The sequence below is a fragment of the Sarcophilus harrisii genome, chromosome 2 (genome assembly GCF_902635505.1).
Source record: "Sarcophilus harrisii chromosome 2, mSarHar1.11, whole genome shotgun sequence".
Classification (NCBI taxonomy): Eukaryota; Metazoa; Chordata; class Mammalia; order Dasyuromorphia; family Dasyuridae; genus Sarcophilus; species Sarcophilus harrisii.
In genome coordinates, this window is record NC_045427.1 from 323,048,416 (window position 1) to 323,072,116 (window position 23,701).

The 23,701-nt window shown below is 36.1% G+C and overlaps 1 long non-coding RNA gene across 1 annotated transcript in view; it reads left to right on the plus strand.

Annotated features, from left to right (window-relative positions):
• Positions 1 to 57: 57 nt before the first annotated feature.
• LOC116421590 overlaps positions 58 to 23,701 on the plus strand; it is a 65,636-nt gene continuing 41,992 nt past the window's right edge. Inside the window, exons 1-2 of the long non-coding RNA XR_004232035.1 lie at positions 58 to 208; positions 18,625 to 18,779. This is a non-coding gene — a long non-coding RNA (uncharacterized LOC116421590). The remainder of the gene's footprint in view (positions 209 to 18,624; positions 18,780 to 23,701) is intronic.

A 23,701-nucleotide genomic window follows, 5' to 3' on the forward strand; every position in this document is an offset into this window, starting at 1 on the left:
CTAGGAGCAGGACTAAGGAAGTTGTGCTAGACAAATTTCATTTCTGTGGTGTTTCACCCCTAATGTAGTTTAGTGGAGTTGGGCTAAGTTGTAGAAAGGATCCAAGGTACCAATGGGGTATTTCACATTAACCTTACCTGATTTTTAAGTGTTTTGCAGATTCCTGTTCTGATGGAAACAAAGAGAATTTACCACAAGAGAAAAGAAGGTAAAGTTAACATCCTATAGTCATATAACATATCAAATTGTGAATTTGGGAAGAAAGTATCTCTCTGATCCCTTAACAGGTTTGGTGTTCTATCCATGGAAATCTCTGTGGATGCTGATCAAGCATAAAGGGAGTTGATGTTTTTCTGTCTAGTTTCTACTGGAAAAACATAACTAGTACAGTCATGCTGTAAAACAAACATCCTTTCCTCAGAAATTTTACAGGATGGGCTTTTGCAGCTCTGTAAACAGATTGGACAATAGTCTGAACTACCAATTCTTTTTCCCTGACAAGCATTTTAGGAACCCATTCTACATTGGTTCACATGCTTGACTGATGAAACTATTTTTGTTGTTCTTTTTTACAAATAATTTTTACAGTGATTTGAATAAATTGCCTAAAAGGTGCTGAGATGGCCTATGAGACAAATTTCTATTGAAGATGTCTTCCACCTTTCTTTCTCTTATATTCCCTCAATACTATCCCCCAAAATGAAAGGATAGTTTTCTATCCGAATCAGAATACTTATTCTTAGCTTACAGGAAGCCTCATAACTAGATAGCAAATGTGTAATGTAGTTTCAATGTCTTCAAATGAATTTTGGAAATCACTATGGTGAGGAGTTCTATCCACTCTAAAGACTGTAACTGCTTGACAGTTCTTGAAGTTCCCAAGCTGGAAGAACTGCCTACAGTGGAGGCACAAGACGTTAGAAACTTCCCTTTCCTCACAACAAGCCCAGTAGAGGTTGTAGCAATAGTCTTTGATCACTGGATGTTGGGAGAATTCAAGTCAGATGGGATAAAGAGACCTGTTTGAGGGGTGCAGCTGGATATGAGGTTGCCACTGCTATAAAGGAAAAAGGGAATAATCTTCCTGGGAAAGTTTTACTTTCTTCAGCTCAGAATATAAACTATCAGCTGGTTGGTCTCAACTTGTCGCCAAGTGAAATTTGAACTGCTTATTTGAGGGAGAAGCTGTCCAAGGACCTTTCTAGTCATTAAATCAAAGTCAAAGGAAAAACATTCCTTCCTGCTAGTTTCTGTGGCTTTTATTTTGTAGTGACTTGTTTCCTTTAAGTCTGAGGAAAAGAAGCCTGTCTACAAATAAAACTGCATCAGCTTTTGAAAACTGGGGAGAGAAAGACTGGAGTGGATGTGATTGCAAATGCAAAAAGTCTTCTCTTTTTTCAGATCATGATGAAGCTTTGGAAATTGGGGGAAGAATCACAGACTTAGAGCTTGAAAAGATAATTATTCATCCTCTTACTTTATACATGAGAAAATTTGAAGTTAAGGGAAGTGCAGATTTAGGACACAAGGAGTGTTGGGTAGGTTTTGAACCCAAGTTCTCTGACTATAGGGCAGAGCTCTGTCCATGGTACCAGAAGGGGTTGTTTCTTTGAGAAACTGAAGTACTGGAAAGAAACTTTTGGGCTATAAGATCCAATTTCACGCATATGGTGTTAGCTTCCTATAAAGATATACTATTCAGATCCCTATAGTGGTAGCTTTTATTTTTATAGAGTGATCAGAGTGACCTTTTTTTCCTATAGGAAAGGCTTTGAGACTGAGACTAGAAAGAGAGAGATACTTTCTTTGGGAGCTCTATATACCTGTAGAGAGCATGAGGCAGATAAACTTGCTGTGTTGTTGCCTGCCTATAAAGTGGGCTTTCAATTTGACGGAAAAAAATACATTTGATATATGACTGAAGAGAGAAGATCTGTTTTGAGATAGAAAGGATTGATTGAATCATTTTAACCATTAAGTCAGTATCTCAAAAGAGGCAGGCATAATTCTGAGTTAGAGAAAGTATAAGCACTCATTGACTCATAATGATTCTGGCAGGGCTGTAGCAACTGTATGGGTTCACAAGATTGAGGTGGTTCTCTAAATGTAAGGAAGAGAGAAACAAAATAAATTTATCTAGAATCTAGACTAACCACGCTCCCCTTAAAATGGTGTTGCTTAAAAGGTAGATATGCCATTGAGTGGTAAGTTCCATCAGCCATTTTTCTTAAATTAAGAGACCTTGAAAATAAATCTTGTAAGTAGGGTCCTCAGGTCAGAACTTCACAATTTCTTTAAATGAAGAATCACTAAGAGGAAGAGATTATCTGCTTAGGAAATCAGAAACAGAAAATCAGAAAGTCAGAAATTTTTTGACCAGAAAAAATGGAAAAACAAAAAGTGATGGTAGTAAACAAGCAAAATATTAGACACTTATAGAGGAAATACTTTCTTCATAGCATCCAGCCAGAAATGGTTTTTAATGAATATAATGTCTCTTTTTTGACAGAAACATAAACACAAATAGTATTATTCAGGAGTACAAGTGTTGGCTACTAGCACAAAGGACTTTAATAAGCCTTCCTTGTATAAGAGAAGAAGCTCAGCCCACTGAATTTTTCTTTCTGGTTCAGAAATTTGTTCCTGCTTGGTAAAGGGATCTTTGGGTTTTGATACTTTTTGCCATATCAATATCTCATCTCTGTGAATACTTAAGAGAGAAAAGGAATCAGATATCCCCTCCTCCCTTAAACTTAATTGACAATTTCCCTTAATTATTTTCTCCCAAAAGTGAGGATATAAAGACCTCCTGATTTTATAATAGTTAAGTCTTCCCTCTCCCACCACTAACCTTTCTACACAATGAGATGAAAGTCTTTCATAAAAAAAGAAAAAGAAGAAAAAAGAAAAGCAATGGGGTAACCTTGTCTATAAAAATGGAAGAGAGGACCCAAATTTTAGTCAGACTATTCTATCTCCCCCTGTGACCTACAGTGGGAAAATATGCCTTGTTCTAAGAAAGTAACTGATTTTAAAGTCTGATCTGTGACCTGTTAGTGATCCACAAGGACCTTCAGGTGGTTTCTCTTCTAATCATATAAAAATGTACATTATCTATTTTAAAAAGTGTTCCCCTTAAATTCAATTCCAAATTTACAATTCTCTGGATGAACATTAAAAAAAACAAACAAACCAGAATCTCACTAATGGTTATTTATCTGGGCAAAAATTCCACAATAAATAACTTGTTTTGTTTGAAGTGACAAGAGGAAGCAGGTACTATATGAGTGAGCTATAGAGCCTGATGCTCTACCAAAATGGACTGCAGTTAAAAAATACTGAGGATTGGAATTCAGGAAGAATGGGTTCTACTACCAGCTCCACCTTGCTTGAAGGATTACAGAGTTCATTTCCTCCATATCTCATTTTTATTGTCCTCAGAAAAGAGATAATCAATTCTTCCCTGTTTTCCTCACTGCAGAACTATGAAAATCAGTATTTTGGTATCTGTTAAAGGATTCTGGAGAGATATGAAGGCTAAAAATAGGTTGGTTCATTTATTGGAAAGGACCTACCAGAAGACATAAACACAGATCTTAAAGACCTTTCTCAGATAAAACAGACATTTGGAGTTGGAGATAGGTGGGTGGTAGGAGCAGAGAAGAATCAGTAATTTGGGCTCCAGGAAGAGATATCATTGAATCTGGAGGGAAAACTGTTGCAGGTTTAGCCACCCACAGAGATCCTACACCCTAGAGATAAAGATCAAATAACTAGGGATAACCAAATTTTTTGGGTTTGAACTAAGGTATCTTGGAATTTGAGCCCACCCTCATAATGGAATTTATGAGTTTCTCAGGGAATACTGTAATTGGGCTTCGTTCTACTCAGATTGATTTTTTCTTTTTTTTAATTAAAGTTTTTATTTTCAAAACACATGCATAGATAATTTTCAATATTCACCCCTGCAAAACCTTGTGTTTCAAATTTTTTCTCTTCCTTCCCCCTACCCTGTCCCCTAGATGATAAATAATCCAATATATGTTCAACATGTGCGGTTCTTCTATATGTATTTCTACAATTATCTTGCTGTACAAGAAAAGTGAGATTAAAAAAAAAAAGCAAAATGAGAAAGAAAATGAAATGCAAGCAAACAATAAAAAAGTGAAAATACTACGTCGTGATCCATACTCAGTCCCATAGTCCTCTCTCTGTGTGCAGATGGCTCTCTCTATTACAAGTCCACTGGAATTAGCCTGAATCACCTCATTGTTGAAAAGAACCACGTACATCAGAATTAATCATTGTATATTGTTGTTGCTGCATAGTGTTCTCCTGGTTCTACTCACTTCACTAAGCATCAGTTCATGTAAGTCTCTCCAGGCCTTTCTGAAATCTTGCTAATCATTTCTTAAAGAACAATAATATTCCATAACATTCATATACCACAATTTATTCAGCCATTCTTCAATTGATGGGCATCCACTCAGTTTCCAGTTTCTTGCCACTACAAAGAGACCTGCCACAAACATTTTTGCACATGGGGGTCCTTTTTTCTTTTTTTATGATCTCTTTGAAATGAGATCCTCTATGGATAATAGATAGGGGAGACTTGGATGGAAGGAAGCAAGAGAAATGCAGTCAACTCTGTGGGAGTAACTGCCTGTACCCTTGTTTCATGGGCCAGTGATGATACTAGTCAGATTTGAAGAGCAGGAGTGAAAGGAAAACAAAATGGATCTTTGGCTAGAGCAGGCTAAAGATAGAAGACTGGGTAAGAAATTGGCAATTTTGGGTCCCAGTCTTGTTTGGACATCTCTCTCAGGAGGTGCTGATGTATTTATTCTTTCTCATGGGACAAGCCCATTTCACATGGATTAGCTATGGTACTCAACTGGTCAGCTGGTGTGTCAAGGAAGTACAACAAGGGGAAAAAAAGCAGAAGCTTTTCTAGGCTCAGTCAATAGAGGAGGAAGATGAGAAAATTCATTCATTCTAGAAGCAGAGGGACTATTTTCTTGTTAGTTTGAAACTGATTCCCATTGCTGTCCTCTGAGCATTAATGAAAGGCAAGCAGAGAGAACATCTTCCCTGTGGATGCAAAAGTGTCCCCCAAAACACATGTGAGGCAAAAACTCCAGTCATCCAAAAGGAATCCAAGAATAATAGACTTTATCTGTTAAGATCAGATTTAATTAGACAAGAACCCTATCTGTCAGAGGACTTGGGAAAGGGAGACGCCCCTTGATATTGCTCAGACCTTGGTTCAAAATGTGCATGGGTAAATGCTGTCAGAACTTGCTTGAACGTTTACCTACAATGTTAAATAGAACTATTTTGGCCTTATTTTTCAAAGAGAAAAATGTGTACTTCTTGCTTCAGAAATTAATGTCCCATTTTACTAACCAAAAGGTCCTCTCTAAATCATGTAACATCCCCATTTGCTGGAACTCATTCTGCCTAAAGGAGAAGCATTTCTAAGTGCTGTATTTGCCTAAACATGGCCACAAATGGGAAAGCAACCTTACCCATGTTATGTAGTCTTCCATACTCTTGACATGTATGTTTTTCCTTCCTTATTCTAACCCATCCCTTCAACATGTAGCATCAGCCTTTTGAGTGTTTGGATCACTTAGCTCCAGGTCAGTTAGGCAAAAAACAACAAAAATACTTTGAATTATATTATTTACTGTACTGTAAATACTGTGGCCAAGGAATAGTTTTATAATCTTCAAAGAAAAAAGAAAAGTCACCAGTAGTGAATAGCTAATGCCCTCTTTGGTGGAAGTAATGAGGTGACAATGGGAGGTGGGGCAGGCTTTCCTGTGGCTCTCATTTGAGACATTGTGGAGGTTCCCTCACCTATCTCTCTTTTTTCTTCCTCTTCCTTTTACCCAGTTCATGGATACTAGTCTGGGATTCATTAGGCAAGATTTTCTTTTCTTTTTAATAGGATAGTGTTAGTTCTCACCTCATTCTCCTTATTGGAAATTTGTAGCGGTGAGATTGTTATCAGCAGGGGGCACTGCAGGACAGGTAATCCTTCCTTGGTACCCACTGTGGTGATAGTTACATCTTCCTGGCTTTGGGGGTAAAAAAAAAAGGAAAGCTAGTCTGAATTAGTGAAAATTTCAAGTTAGGAAAAATGATAGTTCTATTCATATCAAGTCCATGAGTAACTGAAGGTAGCTGCAGTTTTTATTGTGGTTGTTGTTTTTGTTATTATCCAACTTAGTAAAAGACAAACAGAAATCCAGTCCAATTTTTATGACTATATGATACTAATTTGTAATCATTATACTAATTGTTTGCTAATGATTCCTACTAAAGTGTCTGGAAACTCTTTGTTGGTTAAACATTTTCCTGGAATTCTTGTTTACACTATTAATTTGCTTAATGAACTCATTCTTCATAGATAATGAAGTTTATATACTTAAACTTCAGCTCAGACCTGACCTATGTGAACATGATTCAAGATCTTCAATTCTTCTTTAAGTGAAAAAACTAACTCATTTAGCCAAGCCAGCCAGGGAGATTTATTCAACAAGATTTCAAACTCAGAATATTCAGTTTTAAAAGGAGAGAATTAAAATGACTTAATAAAGTCAGTCTTAATGGATGATTATCTTATGCTTCATTTCCTAAAATATCCATCTCATTGAATAGGAATGAAAGTAGTGAAGTAGTCAGACTCCCACATGCTGAGGCTTGTGAGAAGAGTAGATAGAGCAATATTTGGTTTCTTAAGTTTAGTCTCCAGGAGGTCACTCTGCAGTTTTTTCATTGACAATTGGTCCTGCAGAAATTAGACATATAACCAGCACCTAACATGCCATACCAAGATAAGGTTGAAAGGGGTTCGTGATTTAAAGATAAAGGACAATACTATAAGCAAATAAGGAGAACAAGGGATAGGCTTACCTCTCAGATCTGTGCAGAAGGAAGGAATTTATAGCCAAAGAAGAACTAGAGAACATTATAAAATGCAAAATGGATGATTTTGATTATATTGAAAAGTTTTTGTATAAACAAAACTAATGCAGTCAAGATTGGAAGGGAAGCAGAAAACTGAGGGAAAATTTTTATATCCAAGGGTTCTAATCAAGGCCTCATTTCTAAAATATATGGAGAATTGACTCAAATTTATGAGAATACAAACCATTCTCCAGTTGATAAATGGTCAAAAGATATGAACAGACAATTTTCAGACTAAGAAATTAAAGCCATTTCTAGCCATATGAAAAATGTTATAAATCACTCTTGATTAGAGAAATGCAAATTAAGACCACTCTGAAGTACCACTACACACCTTTCAAATTGGCTAAGATGAAAGGAAAAGACAAGGACTAATGTTGGAGAGGCTGTGGGAAAACTGGCACACTAATATATTGTTGGTGGAATTGTGAATGGATCCAGCCATTCTGGAGAGCAATTTGGAACTATACCCAAAGGGCTATCAAACTTATCCTTTTATCCAGCAGTGTCTCTAATAGGTCTGTATGCAAAAGAGATCATAAAAAAGAGAAAAAGATCCACATGTTGCAAAAATGTTTATAGTAATCCTTTTTTGTAGTGGCAAGGAAATGGAAATTGAGTGGATGCCCATCAATTGGGGAATAGCTAAATAAATTATGGTATATGAATGTTATGAAATATTATTATTCTATAAGAAATGATCAAAAGGATGATTTCATAAAGTTCTAGAAAAACTTACATAAACTGATGCTGAGTGAAGTGAGTAGAACCAAGAGAACATTGTACCTACACAGCAGCAACAAGATTATGTGATGATTAACTGTGATGAACTTGGCTCTTTTCAACAATGAGGTGATTGAAGTCACTTCCAATAGACCTATGATGGAGAGAACCATCTGCATTCAGAAAGAAGGCCATGGTTGATTGAATGTGGATCACAACATAGTATTTTCTTGCTTTTTTTTGTTTTTTCCTTTTCTATCTGATTTTTTTCTTGTGCAACATGATAAATGTGGCAATATGTTTAGAAGAATTGCACATGTTTAACCTATTTTGGATTACTTGCTCTCTAAGGGAAGAGGGAAGTGGGGGGAGAGGGAGAAAATTTTGGAACACAAGGTTTTTGTAAGGGTGAATATTGAAAACTATCTTTGCATATATTTTGAAAATGAAAAGCTATTAAAATTTAAAAAAGAAATTGGTTTGTACAAACAATGGATTTCAATGCATATTTTGTACATGTGTTTTCTATTGTATAAAATTAAGCTTTGAATTTAGTTTATTTAGCTATTAGAGGACACAGAAATCTATTATCAACAATATTGCTCAAAATTAAATTTGGTTTGTTCTAACTATTTTCAATGGAGGTTTTTTTTATCACCTATAAGCTGAATTTGTATTTTCTGTAATTTCCCTAATAAAACATTCTTCATTAAAAAAACAAACAAAAAATTGGACCCTGGTTACAAATAACTTAGTTATAGGCCAAACAGCACCATTCAAATCTTGCCAGCTTAAAAGTTTTCTATTCTCCTTTAGCAAAAGATATTTTATTTCCTGAGGCTCTGTCCTCACAACAATCTACATAACCACCTATATGCCCCATGGATGTGAGAGCCAATTAGTTTCAACTAGGACTCAATTTCCTAAACCTATCCTTTTGAGATTTGTCCTGACAAAAATTAATGAGTTTTTATTTTCTAATAATCTGGTTATTCTCTCAGAGCATCCATGAAGTCACTGATATCATCCAGTCTTGTTTTTACTGATTGATCCCAAGAATTTTCATCATTTCTTAGAAATGACCATTTATTTTAGTGTTGGCTCAGAACATTAATAGACAATTGCTATACAGAGATAATACAGGAAGAAAAATCACTAAAAATATACAGTGAATCACAGAAAATTACATCTTTTAAAGCCCACAGTGCATTCCTATTGCCATAGCAACACCAACTGGTAAAGACAGAGTTGATTTATTGCATGCTTTCCTGGTGCTGAAATCTGTGGAAAACTCCCAGAGTCTCTGGTGTGAGTCCCAGCCAGAAGAATGATGGAGACATATAAAATAGCAAGCTTTCTCTTTTTCTTCATTCTTCCAGTGATGGTTTAGTGGTCAGGCAGCTCAGCTTTTTTCCTCTTATCCTTTTTTTAGCCTAAGATGACTGTATTATTTAAAATGCAATAATAATAGCCCTATAGCTCCAGTGTACTAGGTAGTTCCTCTGAGAAGGATTTAAGGGAAACATTCTTAAGTAAGAAAGATAGCTCATAGTTCTAGATCTATAGAACTGAATTTTAATTCCTAGTATTTGTCAAATTTGAATTGGGACTAGATGAATACTTATATTCTCTTATTTTGCATTCTTAAAATACTTGGTGCAAAGCTGCAACTGGAGTAGAATGCTCAGGGCTTGACCGATAGCACCAAAATTTAAAAGGTAGAAATCTATAAAATAATTATTTTTAAAATTTGTTCTGTTTTAACAGTCATTACAATTTAATAGAATAATAGAATTTTCATTCCTTTTGGCAGTATAGAGAATGCTGACTTTAGTACCTTGGGTCATAAAGTAATTGAATTGTTCTAAAGAAGCCATGATAACCTATGCAGATATTATTCCTAGTCCAGTTGACCACATGAGAACCTTGATGTCTCCTCTTGATAGCCCAGCTCTGGGAGAACTTGGCATTTTGGTATGATGTGAAAATCCTGAATAATCATTTCCTTAGTGTTTTCCCCAACCTTTGTCAAATGCAGACATTGAAAAAAGAAATAGATTTTGCCTCTTGCTTTGCCTCACCAGTGTAGTAAGGAGTTTGTACTATCTTTAGGCTCATTGTCACAAGTTGAAGAAATAATAGCGCTCATCTCCTCAGCTCTACTCATCAGTACAACTATTCCTACTTGGATTATGAGTTCAAGCAGGAGACTTGGCACTTGGACCCTTTGGTAATTTTTTTTTTACTTTGTATTCCCCTTCCAAAAGAGATGTCCTTCAAGAACAATAGTTACCTCTTAGTCTAGGTATATACATGACAAGAATGATTTTGAGAAGCCCAGTAGCCTTGGTCCTAGACTTAATTGATGTCAAGAAAAGCTTCCACATTAGAGAGAAAGGCCAATAATAAGAGAAGTGGTCCAAGGGCTGGGCATATTAATAATAGACTTGTACTGGGGCTTTTTTAGACCTTGAAGAACTGAGATCAAATGTAAAATATTTAATTACCAGTCTTGTAGTCTTCTTTATGTTCTGAAAAGTTTTAAGTAGCCCCCTCTCAGCATATTGTAACAGTACTTATAAGTTATATATGCTTATTATAATTATAAGTAATTATAAGTTGTTATTGAATCATGTTTGTCATTATATTAATAAGATAGCACTTATATAGCAAATATTGTGCTAGGTGCTTTATAAATACTATCTCATTTGGTCCTCATAATAAAATGGGAAAAAAATCTTATCCCCATCTTATAATTGAGGGAATTGAGGCAAAGACTAAGTGACTTGTCCAGGGTCACACAGTTAGTATCTGAGGCTTCAGGTCTTCTGACTCCAGAACTAGCACACTATTCACTGGGCCATCCCGTTGCCTGATGCATTCTGTGAATCTTTTAATAAACTATACATAATAAAAATACTTAAACATAGACAAAAAAGGTAGTAATAAACTACCTCTTTCCACACCTGATTCATATTGTACATTGAGCAGCCAATTGTATTCTCTCTTTTTGAGTGGAAGCTCTAGAAGTGAGCCATAACATAAGCTATATGTAAAATTATCACTAGATTAGAGAAAAATAGTTAGCAGAAGAATACCAAGACCAGCGTGCCCACACCAGAGGCCTGGGAACAGAACAGGGAAGGGCCCAGTACCCCAGCTCCTGAAAACTTACAGTCATTCTTCAATATTAGACTAGGAGCATAGAAATAGAGTCTCAGGTATAATCTAGTACAATCCCCTTAATTTATCTTACTTTATGAAGGCCTGGAGAGATTAAAAATTAGTCCAGAGTTATTGAATCCTGGTCCCCTGACTCAAAATTTAATACTCTTTCCACTCTACTACAAGGTCTCTTTAATTAGTAAGAGTAATTAGCTAAACTATGAAAGTTGGTGTGCTCTTCCTCTTCCTGCCTCCCATTATCCCCAGAAATTGCTGACCAAATATTCGCTTTTTTGGCCTAATCTTGCCTTGCTTCCTTTAAACCAATAGCCTCAGCAGTAGCACCAAAGTGTCCCAGATTATCTCCCTAAAGGAGTCAATAAGCATTTATTAAATGCTTACTGGGACTTAATACTTAATTCAACCCACGGAATACAAGTGCTAGCAGAATGATAAGATGACTATCTTTATGACTAAAGGAATTTACATGCTAATAGAAAAAGTCAGTGAACAGAAAAAAGCTAAAAAGAGAAGAGGAAAAAGTGGTTGTCCTTGGTATTGATAGAGAAAGTCAAGAGTATGCAGCCCTGGAGAGTTATGAAGAATGAAGAAAGTGAGTGTTCCTGGGTATGTGTTCTACACCTCCTTCCCTCCCCTTCAACATTCAACAACACCTATCTAGGGGTCAGTGTTCTGGGGTTCCTTCTCAGCCTGTGTTCTAGGCCCTTTCCTCCTTTCAGTAGAATTTTTCTTAATTAGTTATACTATTTTTAAATTATGATGAATAATAATTATAGCTAACATTTATATTACACTTTAAGGTTTACAAAATACTTTACATGTATTTTCTTCATTTAATCTTCACTGCAACCCTGTGAAGTAGGTGCTGTTATTATCCTCATTTTACAAATGAGAAAACAGGTTGAGAAAAAGTAAGTTTGCCCATGATCACACAACTAGTAAGTACTAACTATAAAATATCATCCAATAACAAAATGTGTCAAAAAGTTTAATTATGATTCTGACCTGATGTCAATACTAACACAGCACCACTCAGTTTCCAGTTTCTTGCCACTAAAAAAGAACTGCCGCAAACATTTTTGCACATGTGGATCCCTTTCCCTTCTTTAAATCTCTTTGGGATATAAACCCAGTAGAAACACTGCTGGATCAAAGGGTATGCACAGTTTGATAATTTTTTGAGCATAGTTCCAAATCACTCTCCAGAATGGTTAGGTCCATTCACAACTCCACCAACAATGTATTAGTGTCATCATATGCTTGTCTAATGAGAGTAGGACTAAGATAATGGTGAAAGGTGGGGAAAGGATGATGGTGGGTGGTGAAACATATCCAGAAAGATGCATCTTCCAGCTTAGTGACCAAAAGCAAATTCAGGATAACGCTGACCCCAGAGATCAGGCTAAGAAAAACAAAATGGTATTAGCTATATGTGCTTTTTTTCTCAAGCTGATAGTATACATATGGATCTGCAATTAGAACTGAGCTTATTTTAAGAATTATAAAATCAAAAACCACAAGTGGGGATGATTATGCTGTGACCAATCAGGGTCACATGGCGCTGCCATGGTTCTTTAGGATCAATTTCCATTTCATAGAAGGTAGCCATTTCACAGAAATCATGAGACACTTTGGGACACACAGAATAAGGAAGCGAGTCAGGATGAAAAGTCTTCTGGAACCTCAGGACCAGGATGTTTGTGCAAGAGTTCTGTTCATTAGGAGCTGGTAGGAGCCAGTTCAGCAGTTGGTTGCACAGCAGAGAAGTTCCAGGTTCACTTAATAGACTTTCCAAAGGATCTCTGGTATGTCAACCTTGAGAAATATTTAATCTATCTCCTGATTGGCTGATTCGAATTCCCAGATGAGTCCAATCTCTTTAATTTTTTTTTTTTTTTTTTGCTGAGCCATTTGGGGTTGTTTCCCAGGGTCACACAGCTAGGAAGTGTTAAGTGTCTGAGATCAAATTTGAACTCAGGTCCTCCTGACTTCAGGGCTGGTGGTCTATCCACTACACTACCTAGCTGCCTCCCATCTCTTCTTTTTAATAAAGGAACAAATCAAGATGGTTAGTAAAATCATTATAACTGTCTGTTTCATGACGACAAGTTAGATGTTAAAGTGCTCAAATCATTTTACTAAATTAAATGAGACTCTCTTAGTTTCTCATTTTAGGATTCAAAATAAATGCAAAACCTTAACCCAGGTGGAACACACCATGTCATTTATTCATTGCAAAACAAGGTCAGAGCTTGTTAAATGTGGGAAAACAGTGTTAGGAAGAGTACTGAGTTCTCCCCTCTCCCTTACTGGTTCCCAATTTCTCTTCTTCCTTTCTATTATTCAAACTCCATGATTTCCTAGCTGAGGTTTCCTTGCTGACTAGGAAACTTCGTGAAAGGACAGTTTCCTTTAAGAAAAAGATTTCTATCCTGCAAAAATTGCTTCTTTGGATTCTATGAAATAAACCTGGAAAATCCAAAACCCTGCTTGCTTTTGGCTTCAGAAGACAAGGAGAAATGCAGATCACACAATGTTCTTTGCTTTTTTTTTTTTTTTCCCCCTCAAGGGACTTGGTACCTGGCAATTTGAACCACAGTACTTACCCCGATGCCCATAGAGTACTGATTTGCATGAAAAGACACTAAAGGAGAAACCTGCCTTGTGCTTCTTTAAAATTCATTCTCTCTCTTCCTTAATAGCAATTTGCTTTAATTCACTCATCTTAGTATCGTGAGCTGCGGCAGAGCAGAGCTGCTATTTATAAATGATCCTGATCAGATGAAATGATGTCTTGAATCCTTCTGGTGGTCTGATCACAATAATAAGGGAAAGAAAGGTCCAAATGATAGGAACTTGAGAATGGAGGATGAGGAATGCTAGGGAGGGGATGAGTTAGCATCTGTTTAAGTGACTGATTTAGCTTTTGTGTCTTTCTTTTTTAATTTAAGTGAGGCAGGGAGAGAAGTGGATAAAGTAAAGGAATTTTCCATACTAAAAAGATTGGTGTTTATCTCAATCCACCACGGGTAGCTAAAAGTGAAGAATATAAGTCATACAGTCATAGGACTGCAAACAGTGTCATAAAAAGGAAATTTAAGTAATCAAAAACTGGTCAGTTTCCAAATTTTTCAGGGAAAGAGAATAGAAATTTTAGCTCTTTTAAATGAGGTGTTAGTCTATCTGTATAATCCTATCTTGTTGGAGGGCATTCCAAGAGGATAATTCACTGAACCCAAGGTTATTCCACAATTCTAGAAGACTTTCTGCCTTCTATTTATCTTAATGAATTAACAAGTACTTATTAAATCCCTACTATGGGCTTACTATGTATCAGGCACCCTGTTGGGTGATGAGAAGACAAATAAAATGAATAAGCAGTCCTTACTTGGAAAGAACAAGCATTCTGTCTGGGAAGACAAATAACTATAAACAGATATATAAGCAGAGCATTTATTAAGTGCTTATCTGATGCCAGGCACTGTTCTAGGTGATTAGATACCAGATGATAGCAGGCAACAAAAGTTGGGGTTCGGTCATATGAAGAATTCATGATGGCCATTCTCTTTGGCAAAAAGTGGATTTATTTAGGGGGAACAGGTTAAAGACAAAATGAAGGGATACAATAAATACTGGGAATGGTAGATGTGAAATAGAATTGGGAGAGCCCAGAAAGGGGGTTTAAAAATTAGTGATGGAAAGGGCAAGTTTCCAAGTGGAACTTGGCATTTAATCAGGAGAAAAGAAACTCCCCATGAATTTGGGGCATGTCCTTGACTAGCCCGTTAAGCTCTGAAAGGGACTTGGCACTCTTAGTTATCTGTAAGGAGGAGAAGGGGGGTTGAGGAGAGTAGTGGAGTTAGGAGGACATTACAAGGCATGGTGGGGTCTTATAAGAGAGACCACATGGCATGGATTAGGATAAGGAGAAAGCAGAGGGCCGGGGCACCTGTAATAAAGGAGTGGCCATAGAGAGAATTTAACTTCAGGGACACGACTGAGATTTCTGATAGGACATGGCAAAGTGAGGCTGCCCAAGGCCCTACAGAGGCTGGTCTCAGGGGGTTTCCATAACTTGGATTTCAGACTGGACAACTTCCCCAGAGGGTAGGACCATGCAGCTAAACTGATCTCCATTAGGGCCTTCTCCTTGTCTGCCTCAGGGATCAGTTCTTCAGTGTCTCTCACAACCACCATTCAGACCTCATGACCAGGTACACAAATAAAAGAATGCGAGATGGTCCCTGCTCTCAAGGAGCTTATATTCCAATGGCGAAGGCAACACTTAAATGGTTGCTGGGAAGAGGAATAAAGGATATTTATATGGGGAATTGTGATGAGATGTTTAGGAAATTATATAGAGACCAGGGCCCCCAGCTGGAGGGCAAAGCTCACCAGTCACAGCTGAAGGATGCAGGGTTGAAAGTCCAAGATTCTGGGAGGGAGTGGCGGTGGTGAGGTTTTGGTCCTGGCAAGACAAGGCTAGAGTCAGTCACAGAGGCTAGGTAAGAAGCATGTGGATCGCAGATTATTCTCATAAAAGCACAGGTCTTAATAAATTTGCCCTTTATCTGCCATCTTGGTTTTCCTTGGGTGCATTGCTCTGGGGTTGTTCAACTTCTCAAAAGAAGTAGGCTTCTCAGTTTTACCATTCATTAGCTTCCACCATGACTACTCTGGAAAAAGTTGCTAATTATGGAAATGGGTATAGGCTCTAAGTGAAGTGGTAAAATTGGCACCAGGAATGGTCATATGAAATAATTGGGGAGAACAATAGATTGTAAAAGAATATTATATAAAAATAGCATAATGGGGATTCAGTTCACTGCATAAGAAAATTTTGTCATAGGCATCCATCACGTGTTACAAAGGTTTGTTATTTATTTAATGTGAATTGCTTCACAGATTAAGCAGATACAACATAAAAAGATAGTGGTACTGAGTGAATGGTTTGCATTTCAGGTACACAGCTTTTGAAGTCTCAGAGGAACAGAGGTAGGATCTATGAAGTAAGAGGAGGAACCAGGAAGGAATTTGAGGAGATAAAGGTGGGATCTAGGAGGACAGGTGAAGATCAGCTGGCTGACCTAACAACTGACCAATCAAAATAGTGTGGGAAAGCCAGCTTTCTTTTTGTATGCAATTATGGTTGATAGAATTCACATCTGGTGATGTAGACACCAGATAATGTTAGGCACTAAAAATTGGGGTTAGATCCTGTGAAGAATTCACAATGGCCAGTCTCTTTGGCAAAGGTAGATGTATTTAAGGGAACAGGTTACAGACAAAATGAAAGGACACAATAGACACCAGGAACAGTAAATACGAAATAGAGTGGGAGAGCATATGAAAGACAAGTTTCTCAGTGGAATTCACAATTACCCAGTAGAAAGGAAGTACCCCATGAGGTTAGAGCATGCCCTTAGCTAATAGGCTAAATCGTGAAAGGGATTTAGCACCTAATAGAGTTAGCTGTAAGGAAAAAAAGGATTGGGAAGCAAAGTAGAGTTAGGAGAGATACTACATGACATGGGAGAAGGGTAAGAGGAAAGATACGAAGCAATATGTCAGTGGTGGACTGACCCAAAGGAAGGCAGCAGTCATGGAATGTCTCATAAATAGATTTTATGGGGAAAATTTAACCTCAGGGACATGACTGGGATTTCTAATAGGGCATGGCAGGGTGAGACTGCTCCAGACCTCTACAGAGAGTGGATGCCAAGGGTTAGACATAACTTGAATTTCAGACCAGATGACCTCCCCAGAAGGTGGGACCATGAGCTAAATTAATCTCTATCAATGCCTTCTGCCTATGTGCCTCAGGGATCAATTTTTAAAAATTATTCTGCACACCTAATAATGAAGACCTCATCATTATGTTTAAACTTATGGTAATAAGACAGTTTAAGAAACAAAACTAAGTTCCCATTAAGATTATGCTAACTAGACAGTTTTGAGAAGTTGACCAGATCAGACTTGTCCAAAGAGCAGGATGGGATTCACATCATAAGAATTTTCTCTAGCAAAAGGGAAAAGTAAAGAAAAAAGTTACCCAATGTACAAATGAATCAGTTAAGGAGCAGAAAAGGCAATACTTACCCATAAAAGGATCAGACAGCAGAATCCAATTTATCATTACTAATATGATCAATTTGGAAGCTAATATTAAAGTCTTATTGGTATATAAACATTTATGTTTTACCTCCAGTGAATATATCCCATAAAAGCATCAAGAGGGATCTTTCATGCTAGGGTCTTTCTTTCTGATGTTAAGGCTTTCTTTGTTGTACTCTATCCTGATTCTGTGCCTGCAACCATAACTACAACTGCTCCAGTTGCTGGCACTCATAGGTGGTCTTGAACAGTGTTCATGAGGTTGATGCTACAAAGAGAGGCAAGGTAGTTAGAGACTTCAGACACCATGTGGGAAGTAGAAATTTGGAGGGCTCCAGTCTTGACATTAATCCGATTATCCTTCTTTCCTTCACATCCTGGTTGAAGTGTATATATATTTTATATTTTTATGTTCTTGCAAGCCCCAAATAAATCCACCAGCTGGAAACCATCTCTTCTTCAACCAGGTATGGTTCCCTGCCTGAATCATCAGCTTTTCTGGCTCAGCAACTAATCTGGGGGATTTAACCCAGAAATGAGTCACACATATATAGATATAAGCAGGCAGAGGCTGTCTGCATGCCCAAGCTTCTATGTTCAAGTTTCCTAGACTAGATAAATAGATCTGAGAATCATTTGTGTAGAGATGATAATTAAATGCATGGAAGCTGGTGAGGGTACCTAGAGAGACAGTTTAGAGGGAGAAGAGTAAAGGGCCTAGGACAGATTCCGAGGTAACTCCCATGGTTAGAGGAATGATCCAGTATGGTATAGTGGAAAGAATGTTAGTGGAAAGAATGTTAGATTTGTAGTCAGATGGTGGGCAAGTCAATTAATTGGCCCTCAGTTTCTTCATCTGTAAAATGAGGTAGATGACCTGTTAAAGTACCTTTCAGCTCTAAATTACAGGTCAGCAAATCATAGCCTATAAGTTAAGAATGAGTTTTTAACATTTTAAAATATAATGAAATTTCATTTAAAAATCTAAAAAAACATATTTTTAAAAAGTGGCTGGATTTGGTCCATGGCTTATTTAGGTTGCCAACCTTTGCTCTAAATCTGTGATCCTCTACATTTCTTGGTATTGCATAGATATCAGTATTATACATAGACTTTCACTTATCCCTTATTCTTTCTATATGATCGGTCTTCCTTTTGTTTCTGGTCATATTTTTATCTAAGGATGATCTTTATGCTTCTTCTCTACGACTCTTTGTTAGTAATAACTTGCAGCCTCCTCACATCCCTGGGATTTTGTATTCTCTGTACCAATTGTGCCTCTCACCTGTGAGAATATAAAAATATGGTCCACTATAGAAGGTTATTTTATGGAAACCTGGCAATTTCTTGTTTCATGCCTTCATCAAGGATGCTATTTTGTACAGATGGAGGGATAACAGAAGAGGAACCAGGTGCCAAAATATAGGTTACCATTTCTTCCCCTAGCTATCATTCACCACGGAATGGCTGGTATCTGATATAAATAAAAGCAGCCAAACCTCCAAGGAGATTCCTTCTGTTTCTCAGACCACTTGTCTAATGGGGATATGCCTTCTTCCTGCTTGACTCTACTTCTGCTCTGAATATACCCTTAAGATCATTTTCTCTACTCTTCTGTTTTAATAGAATATTTGAAACAAAACAAAATCCATTAAAGACAAACTTCACACAAAAGTTTTTTGGAATCAAGTCTTCAGAATATTGAAGTTAAAGCAGCAGTATTTTAAGCAACTCCCCTAAAGATACTGCTCCATTTACCTCATCATGTGGTCTTTGGAGAGGTAAGCTAAACAAAACAAGATAAAGCATCTTTTTACTTTGGCTACTGATAGGGTTTGGGTCTGGCACAGGCTTCTACTGAAAAAAAAAAAACAATTTTTTTCCTGTCACTCAACTTCTAACATCTAAAGCAATAAGGGCCTGACTTCCCAAACAGCTTCAAAAGCCCCAATATTAGGGATCTGTTCATACCAATTCAGCAACTTGGGGCAGAGAAGATTTGCCATAACAATTGAAACAATTTCTCTACTTTCTACTTACCTTGCTTTTTTTCCCCAGTCAAATGTTTTAAAAATTATTTAAAGCTTAAATACAAAAGAGATACAAAAAATTCCCATGTGCATAGCAGAACATAAGAGAGAATTCAAAATATAAAGCAATAAATTTCCATTTCAAGAAAGCCTATATAATAGAAATTACACATTGTGTTCAGAGCTGTCCATCTTTTCTTTGCTTCTTTATAGGTTTTCTTTTGTTCTCTGCTGTGCACTTTGTACTTTGTTTCCCTCCCCTTCTGCCCCCCTCTTCAAGAAGGTTACAATTAAGAGTAGTATATATATATATGTACACAAACACACATATACACATATACATTCATACATATTTATATAAGATTGTTCTTTGTTTATTTGTCTTCTGTCTCTCTGAAGGTGGATAACATCTTCATAAGTCCAAGCCTTTCCATATTTTTCTAAATCTATCAACTCATTTCCTACTTACAGCAATATTCCAACCTTATATAGTCTAGTTATTTTAAAGTCTAAAATGATATTGATTAATATGGCTGCCGTATAGTGTGGTTTCCCTATTTTTCTCTTTTGATTAAATCTGTTATAGCTTTAACTTTGCCTGAGATTATGATTACTATCCCTGCTTTTTTATCTAATAAATTCTACTCCTCATCTATATTATTATGTTTATGTATATCTCTTAGTTCCTATCCTTTCTGACTTCTCTGCTTTACTTCTATCTGCTACTTTGTCCTCTTATTACTTAACCTACTTTCTCTCCAGATCCCTTGCTTATCCTCTCCACCTGTCTTTTCCCCTTGCCCTGGTGTTTCTATCTGAATTTAGAAGACTTTTATAGACTTCCAAATATATGGTATCTTTCCCATTACCATTAATCTACACACCTTTCTATATACCTCCCTCCATTTTATTCTCTCACCTTCTTATTTCTTTATAAATTTAGAAGACTTTTATTCCCTTCTTAAAGTATATGTTGTTCTCTCTTTAAATCAGATATGATGTAAATAGGGTTTCCTCTAAAAATTCTTCCCTTATTCTCTCTCCCCTCATTTTCCCCTTGGTTTTTTATTTCTTTATGAATGTAGAAGACTTTTATATTCTTCTAGATATATATATATATATATATATATATATATATGAATCTTTCCCTCTTTAACTCATTTCCAATATATGTAGAATTCCAGAACTACCAACTCTCTAACTCAACTAATTCTTTTGTCAATTCTTCTTCTTGTACCTCCTTTGTATGATAACCTACATGCTTTTCTTTTTTAGAATCACATCATGCTCAGTCTTAGACATACAGTTTACATTTCCACATATAAAAAGGAAACAATTTGTCCTTATTGAGTTCCTTGTAATTAGTCCTTATTGTTTACCTTATATTTCTCTTGAATCATATATGTCAAATTTTCTATTAAGTTCAGGTCTTTTTGCAACAAAATCCTAAAAGTCTAGCAATTCATTAAATATCCATTTTTTACATTCAAGATGATGCTCAACTTTTCTGGGTATGGTATTTTGGGGCATAATCCCACTTCTTTTGCTCTTCAATATATAGTGTTCAAGACCTGTAATCTTTTAGTGTACCTAATACTAGGTTTTGTATGATTCTAATTGTGGTTCCACTATATTCAAATTTTTTTTCCTTGTTGCTTATAAAAATTTCTTCTTGAACTGGGATTTTTGGACTTTGGCTATGATATTCCAGTAAGGTTTTCCTGGTAGGATCTCTTTCAAGTGGTGATTGGTAGACTTTTTTTTTTTTGATTTCTTCTTTTCCTTCTTATTCTAAATGCTTCAGTATAATTTTCTTTAATTATTTCTTACATTATATCAAGATTTTTTTTTCATTTTAGCTTTCAGGCTGTTCAATTATTCTTATATTCTCTTTTTGATCTGTTCTCCAGATTGGTTGTTTTTCTTATGAGATGTTTTACCTTTTCTTATATTTTTTTCATTTTTTATATATTTTGTTTTATGATTTCTTGGTCTCTTATAATTTCATTGGTTTTCCCTTGCCCAATTCTAATTTTCAAGGAATTATTTTCCTTTTTAAGCTTCTAGATCTCCTTTTCCAATTGGTTGAATTTCTTTTCATAATCTTGTTTTTCTTTAATTTCTCTTTTTTAACTTTTCCTTCCATCTCTCATTTGATTAAAAACATTTTTTTTGCTTCAATTTCCTCCTCTGAGATGAACACCAATTTTTTTCTAGTTTAATACTTTCTCCTTTGCCTGTTCTTTTTTTAAAAAAAAATTTTATAAGAGTTTGTTAGCATAATCACCTCTAGTCCTAGGGTATGGGGATGGTACCTATAAGGTCAGGTTCTTCTTTAATTATCCCCTCTGGCCTGGTCCTGAAAGCATGAACTCTGCCCTCCTTTAAGTACCTGTAGCCAACAGCATCCTTACCCCATTGCTTCTGCACTTACCAGAGACATACCGGTTTCTCTTTGTCTCAGCAGCATCGTTGAGCTTGGCTCTCTTACCAGCAAAGGTTCCCTCCATTTTCCCTCACTCAGACACTATATTCCCCACACTATCCAAGAAGTGAAAATTCCTGTGGGTGAGTAAGAGGGTACCTCCTAAATCAGCTAATCCCAGGGCTCATCTCGTTTCTACCTTACTTTTTATCATAGTTATTGACATACTTTTTCCATTCCCCAATTAAAGTGTAAGTTCTTTGAGAACAGGGACTATGTAACATTTTTAAAAATTTAATTAAAATTTGTAAAAATAATTTCAGTTTCAAATTCTCTTCCTCCTTCCATCACTCCCCTCCCCAATGAAAAGACAAGAAAATACAAGAAATATGATACTCATTAATCATATGACATCATGCAAAGCACATTTTTACAAATAGGTACAAAAAAGCAAAAAAAAGGTGAAAAATATATATGCTTCAACTTTTATGAAGTTCATCATATCTTTGGATAGCATTTTTCATTATGTGTGCTTTGGAACTGTCATGTATTATTGTATTATGCAAAGTAGAATATCATTTTCAAAATATATGTTTTTTTATTGCTCAGCAAAGTGCCTTTTCATTGTTCATAGTGATGCTTGCTAAATTAAATTGAATGAAGGCATGCATGTTATGCATATCAAATTGACAAATGATGGGAAACTGGGAGGGATAACTAACATATTGGGCAATAGAATTCAGAATCTAAAAAGCTCTTAAGGTCAAGGGATTTGAATAAACAATTAAAAAAAGTTTCAAAAGGAATTCAAACTATTGGGGACCATCTAAGAATCATTCTAAATAATAAATAGAAAAATTCAAATTAAAAAGTTATGAAGTATTTTGTCTTCATCATACTAGAAAAGATGGAAAAATTCAAAGTTGGAAGGAATTATGGGAAGAGAGATGTACTAATTGATTGCTTGATGTGGTTTCTTAAAAAAAAAAAACTGTTTGGAATTATGTCAGAAAACTTACTTGAATATTTCTAACTTTTAACTGTGATATCTCAGTTTTGCAGCCCCAAGAAGGTTAATGACAGCAAGAAAAGACCTATATATGTGAAAATATTCATAGCAGCATTATTTGTGATAACAAAATATATTCCCAGTAATTGGGGAGTAGCTAAACAAACTATGGAATATATGAATGTAATGAAATATTACTGTGCTAAAAGGAGTGACAACTATGAAAAATTCAGAGAAATGTTGGAAGGACTTTATGAAATGATACAAACTGAAGAGAATATAGTTGTGTGTTTGTGTGTGTGTGTGTGTGTGTACATACTCTTTACTATATTCATTGTAAACACAATGATTTATAGAGAGGAAACTTGAAAAGGCAACAATTTTCACATCAAATAAAATAATGTTGATGCAAAACTATCTGTTATAAGATAGATTTTAGAGTTGAAAGGGATCTTAGAAGCCTGGTCATCCAGTTTCTTCCCTGAAACCTGGGAGCTCTGACTCCAGTCCATGAGCTCAGGCCTCTCTACTGTGCTTCTTCTTCCACAAATCCCTTCTATCAATAATTTGTAAACTATGAAAGTAGAACACGACATATATTATCAATCATAAACTTGCCATTGGGCTTTTGGCCTGACTGTGTACTTAGAGAAGATAGCATGGTGGAAGCAAAGAACACTGCATTAGGAGGCTGAAGACCTGGGTTAGGAGCCCAGCTCTGCCACTTACTACTTACCGTATGATTTTGGACTAATCAGACGGACCTCAGTTTCCTCATCTGTAAAAGAAATTTATTTGTCTAGGAGTATCTAAGGGCCTTTGTAAATTCTAAATCTATTCTACTTTACAGAAGGATATTTGTTGGGAAATGTATGTTGTATCATAATAAAAGGTATACTTTTTTCCCCTGAATTTTATAAGATGAATAAGACAGTCTCTAAATCTAACAATAGGAATAAGTACAAATCTTAACTTGAGTCCAAGCAATTAATTAAACAAAGATAATAAGATGGGGAAGACAACAGGCCCTTTGAAAAAGACCTGGAGGTTTAAATGGACTACAAACTCAATCTATATTAACAGTATGATGGGACACTCCAAAAAAGCTAATGTGATTTTAGGCTGTATTAAGAGGCATAGTTTTCAGAAAAAGGAAAACTTCAGAACAAGTTTCACTATACTATGACCCTCTTAAGACATCCTGGGAGTATTATGGTCAGTCCAAGGTACCACACTCTA